Raw genomic sequence first — 10,277 nt, forward strand, 5'->3', positions numbered from 1 at the left:
AGAGTTCTTACTCCTTCCATTCTTACAACAGAAGCAAATGCCTCTCCATGGTCAATTCCTTCTTCTTGTGCATAACCCTTGCAAAATAATATTTCTTTGTTACTTGTGACTTCACCTTTCTCATCTAACTTGTTTCTAAATACCCACTTGGTGCCAATCACATTTTTGTCTTCTGGTCTAGGAACTAGACTCCATGTTTTATTCTCTATCTGTTCAATATGTTCTTCCATGGCCTTGTACCAATCATCATCCTCTAATGCATCTTTTACTATTTCAGGCTCCTCCATTCTTAAAAAACATGATTCACCTCTCAATCTGATTCTTGTCATTGGCCTAGCATCTTTGTTTCCAATTATTTGATTAGTAGGATGATGCCTGTAGACATATTTAGATAATCTTGGCTCATCTCTTATTTCTACATTTTTTCTTTCAACTTTAGAGTCACTGTATACATTTCTATTAGGTATCTCAGCATCTCTTTCATGTGTACTAATCTCAGAATTAGAAGGTGCATCTTCTTCATTTCGCAACTTGGTATCTGAATGTAGCTTAGTTCCTGAACAAAACTCAACATTCACAGGATGTGACTCGATAGTCACTAATACTTGTTGTTGATTTGTAACTTGATTTACAACATCCTCTTCAGTAGGATTCCTTCATAAAAGTATACAAATGATTTGTATTCTTCTAGTTCTTACATAGGTTTAACCTCATTTACTTCTGTAAATTCATCAAAGTTTACATTTCTACTTTCGACAATTTTGTTAGTGTTAGTATTTAAACACTTATAAGCTTTGCTTCTTGTGGGGTATCCAAGGAATATACATTCTTCACATTTTGCATCAAACTTTCCATTCCTAACATCTTTAAGAATGTAACACTTACTTCCAAATACCTTAAAGTATTTTACATTGGGTGCATATCGATACCATAGTTCAAAAGATGTTGAATGAGTATCTTTCTTGATTTACACATGGTTTAAGCTATATACAATAGTACTTACAGCTTCTCTTTTGTATTTCAAAGCAACATTCTTCTCGATCATAAGTGTTCTGGCATAGTCCATTATAGACGTGTTTCTCCTTTTAGCAATTCCATTTTGTGGAGGGGTCCTCGGTGCAGATGTTTGTCTTTTGATTCCTCTATCATTATAGAACATCTGAAACTCATTTGAAGTGAATTATCCTCCTCTATCTGATCTCAAGAATATTAGACTCTTACCTGTCTCTTTACCAACTCTTACCAAATACCACTTAAACATTTGAAAAACATTATATTTCTATTACAGAAACATGACTTTCATCATTCTAGAGTAATCATCAACAAATAGCATTATGCATTTATCTCCTCTATAGCTTTGCACTTCAATTGATCCACATAAGTCAGTATGAACAATCTCTAGTATTTCTTTAGAGGTATAAGCTTTTATCTTAAAGCCTGACTTTGACATTTTGCCTAGTTTACATTGTTTACACATCATATTATTAGGTTTCTTCAACTTAGGCATTCTTCTAACTCTCTTCATGTTGCTGATACTAACCAAGTTATCAAAATTAGCATGACATAATCTCTTGTGCCAAAGCCATACATAATCAAATTTTGCAACAAGACAAGTAGCATCCTTTATATCTAGATAGAATAGATTACTTCTACTTTGATGACCTTTTTGAATTAGTTTTCCATTTGTGTCATATGTCTTAGTAGTTTTGTTTCCAAATTCAACCTTGCATCCCAGATTATTCAATTTTGTCACACTTAACAAGTTATAATTTATTCCTTCAACATAGTAAGCATTGTCACATGAAATCTTGTCTATGAGTTTGATATATCCATTTACTTTTATCAAGCATGGTGCATCATTACTAAATCTTACACTATTTCCATCATAACAAGTTAAGGTAATGAACTTACTTTTTCCTCTAGTCATGTGATGTGAGCATCCACTATCAATGATCCATCTATCATTCCTTTTTACACAAGTCACAATTGCAGTTGCGTCATCTTCATTAGATTCATCCTTTATTGCAACATATACCACATCATCATGTTCATCAACAATGTAGGATGATTTCTTGTCTTTGTCTTTGTAATCTCTATTGTCATCTTCTCTTCTATTTTTATATTTGTTTCCTTCTCTTTTTTTCTTATTTTGTGTACATCTTGTAGCAATATGACCAACTTCATTGTAGTTGAAACAAATGATGGGTAGCTTACCTTTGAACTTTCCTTTACCTATATAAAATCTTTTTGCCAGTGGTGCTGCCAATTGTTCAATGTCGTCCTCATTTGTATCACTATCACTAGATGCATATTTTATCTTTCTTTTCCTCTTCTTCTACTTTACCTCATTAGAATCCTTCAATAATAACTTAGCTTTGAAAGTAGACTCAAGACTCTTTGGTTTGTAATTGTCAAAGTTAGATAGCTCAAAAGCAATGAGTCTACCTACCAGACCTTCAAGAGTTAGATCATTTCCTAGAATACATCTCAACTCTTGGATTGCAAAAACTCTAATAACATAAATAGGAAATAATTTTCTCAAGACTTTACTTAACACAGTATTATCATTTATATGGCTAGTAGCTCCTCTTATTGCACTAACAACTTCTTTAATCCTAGCAACATATTGAGCAATATTTTCACCTTCTTCCATTCTCATATCATCAAACTTACCTCTCAGGCTCTCAGATTTGGCTCGTTGAACATATTTTTCTCCTCCATAGATGGTGTTCAAGGCATCCCACATTTTCTTTACACTATCACAGCCTTTGATATCATCAAATTCGACATAGCATAGGGCAGAGGTAATCTTCAATATCGCCTGATTGTGTTCCTTCTTCTTCTTTATATCTTCAGCAATTAGAGCTTTAGTTGGATCAACATGTTCCACTGTAATGGTAGATTGTGCATGATCTCCAAGTCCTCCAAGGTATCACTTCATCAAACTTTTCCATGTAGGAAAGTTATCTCTGTTGAGGTTGGGTACTTCTCTTTTAGACATCTCGATCTTTGTGCTCCTAGTACCTTAAAACTAGTCCTCTTAAGTAGATGGCTCTAATGCAAATTTTTGGAATTACTTTAGAATAACTAGAGGGGTGAATCAATTATCCAATGTCTAGATGTATAAATAAAACTTTTTGCACTTCAGTAAACCCATAAAATATTCATAATCATACATGCATTCATTGTGTATTTACTAAAACTTGTATGTTACTCTCAAATAAATTTGTAGAAGTGTAAAGCATGAAACACAACACATTCATCAGCACACTTGATACAATGATTTATCTGGAAAAGCAATTTGGAAAAAACCACCAATAACATGCTACTCCTTTTCACTCTTCTGAAGTGATACCCTATGAAAGGCCAACCCTATTAAAGGTTACAATAGACACTATTAAATGTGACCCAATTAAGGGATTTCAATCACCTTATTAAAAGTGTGCCTTGTTAAAGGACTTTAGGCCATTCACTTAGAATGCCACCCTGTTAAAGGATTTTCTAATGACTATTAGGTCAACCTTAATCCAAAGGATTTACCCTAGACTAATACAATTGTTAGAGAGTAACAATAGAGCTTTGATCTGATACAAATTACAATTTCACTTGTAGATTATAGATGTCTATTTAGTCCTCAATTATGCTTGGCTTTCATGCTTTGTAGCTCTGGCATTTTATTCACCCTTCAAGCATTCATCTCCTTAAGCCTTATTGCTTAACATGTCATTGTAGTCTCTTCTCTTGGGTCACTTGATGAAGAAAAACCCTTAATTCCTTCTCCTTCTTAGGTTCTCACACATGACACCAACCTCTCTCTTGCTTCATGACTAAACATTCCTATAAATAAGAAATTAGAATATTTTCTCACTCATTATCCATTGTCCAAATTAGGGTTTTTGCATGGATTAAGTAGGATACAATGTATCTACCCTATATCTTGCCTTTCTAGAAACTTCTCCTAGAATCCATTTGAATTCACCTAAAAATGGTTTACATCAAATTTTGTGCCAGTAGCTCATCAATCTTATCTTCCTCCTAGTTTACAAGTTTCAAGAAAACAAATTTGTCAACTTAGATTTGGTGAATCTTTGATCTTTATCATAATGCAGTAGCTCAGCATTATCAACCTTCTAATACTTGGCACATACTCCATTGCTCGACATTAACTATAAAATCACTTAGAATCAATTAAAGTTTACTAGTTCTTAGCATCAACTAAACTTTACTCAATATAAACTAACTTGCTCAACATCCACTAGATTCTACTTTTACTTGGCTCCAACTAACTTTCTACTTAGCTTGCACTAACTTTGCTCGGCACCTACTATCTACTTGGTCAAACTTGGTAGACAAAATTTATTTAACTTATTCTTCTAGGCTTTCTAAGTGTAGCCAACCATTTTCTAACCTTAAGAAGATCATCAATACATCATGTCGTCACTGTCTTAACTAATCCTTGTACTTCATTTCATAATCATAACTCAACCTTTCGTCTAGGTGCTTTTGTTACATCTTATTGATCAAATCCTCCTCATCAATCAACTAAGTGATAGTACTTGAATCTTATAAGAAATCGTCTAACCAGAAAATAACAAGTTTGACATCAGTGACAAAATAATGATTGAAACACATAATCTTCTTCAACAATCTCTTTTTCAATGATCTTTTCAATCAGATGTCAATAGATAATTTGCTAACGGTGCATACCTATGCATACCTTTTTATATTGAACTATTTGCATCCAATTTTTGTAATTGTAGCAAGGTCCTATAGACTCCATCAATTCAACAACTTTTTTATAACTATCCTTTATGTCATCCATGGAAAATAGGCCCAAACCATGTAATGATGATGGAGTTGTGTGACATATCCTCTTGTTCATGCAAAAATTAGTGTTATTTGGAGGCACTTCCTTGGGTATCCATTCTTTCTCAAGATGTTTGTGCCTTAAGGGAATCTTGATGTCACCCTTTGTCTCATCATCATAAGAACACGACCCCCTTGAGCAAGGAAAATTGCATGCATTTATTGAATTTTCTTCTAATCTTTTCCCCTCTAGGTTGTCTCTCTTTTGTAGACCTACTACATGTCTCACTATCCTCTTCTATTCCAGCATTTACCTCACTTGAGGAAGAAAAATCTAACATATAACTATTTGGTGGTACCTGGAGCCCATCAAATGAGAGATATAGTTGAAGGAGCAAAATAGTTTTCTATAAAGTGAGGCTAATATTCATGAATTTTTCCTAAAGTTAATGTTGAAGGTAAAGAGAAAGCAAACATGTGATAAATTAATACCTCCCGATCTATGTCACTATGTACAATCCTTGTTAAAGCGGTATAGTTTCCTACATATGTAAATAATTTTTCTTAAGTTAGTTATAGATTACATGATACTTATGCTACAAATTACATAGAGAATAACATGAATAATATGCACACATCGCAAAAAGCATAACATTGTATATTTTTTAATTGATTTGCTCTACAAAAAAAACATATTATAAGTAATTAGAACCCAATACATTTCCATTGATCATGTCATTGATAATCTTCTTCATCCATCTCATCATCATGAACACCATCATTTTTGCCATCATCATCCAAATCATCAAAATGACCATCATCAACATCATGGTCTTCACTATGACCATCATCATCATCATTGTCATTGTCCTCACTATCATTACTACCATCACCGTCACCACGACCACCACCATAATCATCATCTCCTTTATCTTCACCATCATTAGTATCATCATCTCTTCCATCTTCATCATCATCATCATCTACTTCATCTTCTACTTCTTAAGTTTATGTGGAATGCCAAAGTAAAATACTTTCTCACATTGGCTTGGAAGAACATAAGGCTCATTTCTAGCTAGCTAAAATGACCTTTTATTAATCATTGTAAATCCATTATGATGTTCAATAATAGTTCTATTAGGATCATTTTGATTCAGTAGTAGCCTGTACCATTTGACACCAAGTAGAACTTGTTTGAAGGAATTAAAGTTGCACTCAATTATATCGCCCAAAATGACATAGTATTTTTTTTTGAATTGTTGAGGATGCATGTCATTTCTAGACAAAATATTGGTGGCCTCAAACACTATCGTTATCCCAGAATCATAAGTTCTCTTAGTCTTGTCCACCTTTTTATGCAAAATTTATAGCCATTGTAGTACATAGCTCTATGGTACTTGACCTATTATTTTTCAAACATGAAAAAATTATGCATCCATCCTCGATTTGATATTAAACAAATGGGTCATGATAGATTAACTTATACGTACCTTTCCACTGCTTAAATCATTTTCTAGATCAATTACCATTGGCATAACATTGGAATCTCATATACGATGAGCTTCGTTAACCAATGAAGCAAAATCATCCCATGTTAATTAGTGACCATTTTGTTGAGATTATTCAATCCATACCATCATCCAATCAAGATTTTTTGCAATATACAAATGAAGTGCATCCCACTCATGAGCAACTATATAAAATTAATAGACCAATTAGAAACAACTTATATTGATGAAGGATAAGAATTAATTAACTACAATAAATTCTTATAATTACCTCTCACTTTCCTCAATCTACCTTTCCCCATCAAGTACTCCCCTTCAAATCTATTCACGAAGCTGGGATCCCAAATGTGATCTACATGGATTTTGATAAAAACTTGGAAAGATATTCACTAATGTAAACCATGGTCTAGTAGACCATCTATCCCTCGACCATGGAACCTTCAAGATGTACTCTCTATTGAACCAAGCCCTTCAAAAATTTCAAGTGCCTCTCAATCATGCACTCTCAATCATCCACATTGACCTAGTTGGTACAGGTCCACACAATTCAATCTCGTAACCTAGATGTATGAGGCAGTGTTCTTGTGCATTGAAATAAGTTGAAGGTAGACACTTTTGCATCTTACACAAAAGTTAAGGAATTTTTTTCTTTCATTTCTTTATGTCTTTTTTATCAATTTATTTAGATGAAAACCACCTAGAATATATTCATCATGTAAAAATATATTAATGAGACTAAGAACACTTCTAACCTCATGTATTTTCCAAGATCATATATAATGTGTTTCACAGTCATGTTTTCCAAGATCTATTACATTCTTTCCAATATGCATATCATTAAACAAATGCATGACTAGGAGGTGCTCATAGTATGACAACCTACTAAATTGTCTAGGATATCTTTTAAGTCCTTTTGGAAGTTTCTCATTGATGCCTTGATGACCTTCACAAACATCAATTATATCTTTAATAAACAAAAGACAATATCCAAATTTAAATTGCATACGAAAACTTGCATCAGATGGAATGATAGTATCTTGATGATTCATTCTATTGTATTCCAACTTCCACATATGAGGTGTCATTCTTCATGGCTTTGATGTTGTCTCTTCTTTCCCATTGAAAAGATGTTTTTTGGTAATTTGATACTTATGATTTTTGTGGAGAAAGTGTCTATGCTCATTGAACACCTATTTTCCTAAACCTTTTGAATGGAAATATTTCATCTTTGGACCACAAATTAGACATGAAAATTTTCCCTTTGTCTAAATACCTACAAGATCGTGTATAATTGGATGACATGTGAACTATAAGATTCATATTTACAACTATCACATGCAACGTAAACATACAACGAAAAATATGTGTTAATAGTTTTACATACCACAAAAATGTGTTAGTCCAAGGGCATCATGTATTGTCCATACGAGAATTGCATGGAATTGAATTTGCCTTTCACCAATTGGTCTAGACATGTCATACATAATGTACCCATTCCATAACTCCAACAACTCATCAATAAAGGGCTCAATATATACATTCAAATCCTTCACTTGGTACTTACCTACTTGAATGAACATAAACAAAACATAATTATTACAACCATTTTCATACTATGTTTATAAATTGATTTAGATTACTATTAAATGGAAAAATACCTAGTACAATCATTGCCAATATTATGTGCTCCCTCTTTACAGACATCCAAGGAGGAATGTTATTGTTAATAACAAAAACAGGTCAAACTGATTAAACATATCTCATCTCTCCAAATGGATTGACATTGTCTGCTACCAATTCAAATTACAAAGTTCTTCTTTAAATACTAGCCTCCTATCTTCTATGTCCTTAAATGTAGAACCATCCACAAAAATTCACATAATGTCATCTTGACTTCTATTGCGTGCATGTTAATCCATAAATTGTGCCAAGCTAGTACACCTAAATAATTATTGCAGAGATGGAATAATGGAAATGTACTGAAGAAACCTTGTGAGGCACCTTTTTCATTATTTGATCTAATTGATATCTACTAATGTGACAATCAGGGCATTATGTTGCAAATTCATTTTTTTTATGATATATATTATGATAATTGGGACATGCATGTGGGTGAATGCACCAAGTTGAGGTGCCAAAAAGATGACACTTTTTTTCTTCAAAATTTCCAATAGCACGCACAACATTATGGCCTAAGCATAGGGTTGTTAAGCCCAGGCCATAGCATGTGTGTGCTATGGAAAAAATGGAATTCTCAATAGTGTGTGTGCACTAAAGTGCGTACACACTATGGATAAATGGAATTCTCAATAGAACTTGCCACACTATAGTGTGTGCGCACTATTGGAAATCACACCATTCTCTCCCTCCCCCCTTCTCTCTCCATTTCTCCCTCCCTCTCTCCCTACCCCCATCTTGTCTCTTTATCTATCTATCTCTTTACATCCAATCCCATAGTTTTTTCCCTCCTCTCTCTCTCTCTCTCTCTCTCTCTCTCTCTCTCTCTCTCTCTCTCTCCCTCCCTCCTTTTTCCTCTATCATCCACTATTATATGTCCCTCTCTCTCTCTCCTTATATACATCCTATCCCACATACTCTTTGAACCCCCATTTCTCTCTCTCTCTCTATACATATATATATATATATATATACATATATATATATATATATTTCCATTCCTCTCTCTACCCCATCGTCTCTCTCTCTCTCTCTCTCTCTCTCTCTCTCTCTCTCTCTCTCTCTCTCTCTCCCCCCCCCCCTTCCTTGCTCACCCCCTAATCTATGTCCCTCTCTCTCTTTCTATACATCATATCCCCTATACTCTTTGAACCCTCATCATTTACTCCCTATCAATATCTCCCTCTCTCTCTCTCTCTATCCTATTTGCTACTCCCTCTCTCTCCCTCTCCCTCCCTCTATTATTTCTCCCCCTCTCTCTCTCTCCCCCCCCCCCCTCTCTCTCTCTCTCTCTCTCTTCTCTCTCTCTCTCTCCCCCCCCCCCTCTCCCTCCTCTCCCCTCTCTCACTCTCTCTCTATATCCCAATTCCAATCCCACCCTCTCACATCCCCTATTGTGTGTCCCTCTCTCTCTTTCTATGCATTGTATCCCATGTACCCTTCGATTCCCCCATCCTTCCTCTCTCTCTCTCTCTCTCTCTCTCTCTCTCTCTCTCTCTCTCTCCATTTCTCCCCCCCTCTCTCCCTACCTCATCCTATGTCTCTTTCTCCCATCCTCTCTCTTTCTTTGCATCATCTCTCGTACTCTTTCCCTCATCCTCTCTCTCTCTCTCTCTTTATGTCCCTCTCTCTCTTTCTATGCATCCTATCGCATGTACTCTTTCAACCCCCATCCTCTACTCGCTATCAATCTTCCCCCCCCTCTCTCTCTCCCTCACTATCCTGCCTCTCTATCTCTCTATACAATCCCAATCCCACCCTCTCACATCCCCTTTTGTGTGTCCCTCTCTCTTTTTCTATTCATTGTATCCCATGTACCCTTTCATATTCTCTCTCTCTCTCTCTCTCTCTCTCTCTCTCTCTCTCTCTCTCTCTCTCTCTCTCTCTCCTCCCCCTCGCCCCCCCCCCCCCCCCTCCTCTCTCTCTCTCTCTCTCTCTCTCTCCTCTTCTCTCTCTCTCTCTCTCTCTCTCTCTCTCTCTCTCTCTCCCTCCCTCCCTCCCTCCCCTCTCTCCTACTCTCCCTCCCTCCCCCCCTCTCTCTATCTCCCCCTCCCTCTCCCCTCTTCGCCCTTCGCTCTCTCATCTCTCTATCTCCCTATTCCAATCCAATCCACCCTCTCTCACATCACCTACTATGTGTCCCTCTCTCTCTTTCTATGCATTGTATACCATGTACCCTTTGATCCCTCATCCCGAACTCCCTATCAATCCCCCCCTCTCTCTCTCTCTCACTCACATTCCCTACTTGATGTCCCTCTCTCTTTTATCACCCTATTCCATGTTCTC

Source organism: Cupressus sempervirens, chromosome 8, assembly GCF_028749045.1.
Source record: "Cupressus sempervirens isolate cs-2001-9-10 chromosome 8, ASM2874904v1, whole genome shotgun sequence".
NCBI lineage: Eukaryota > Viridiplantae > Streptophyta > Pinopsida > Cupressales > Cupressaceae > Cupressus > Cupressus sempervirens.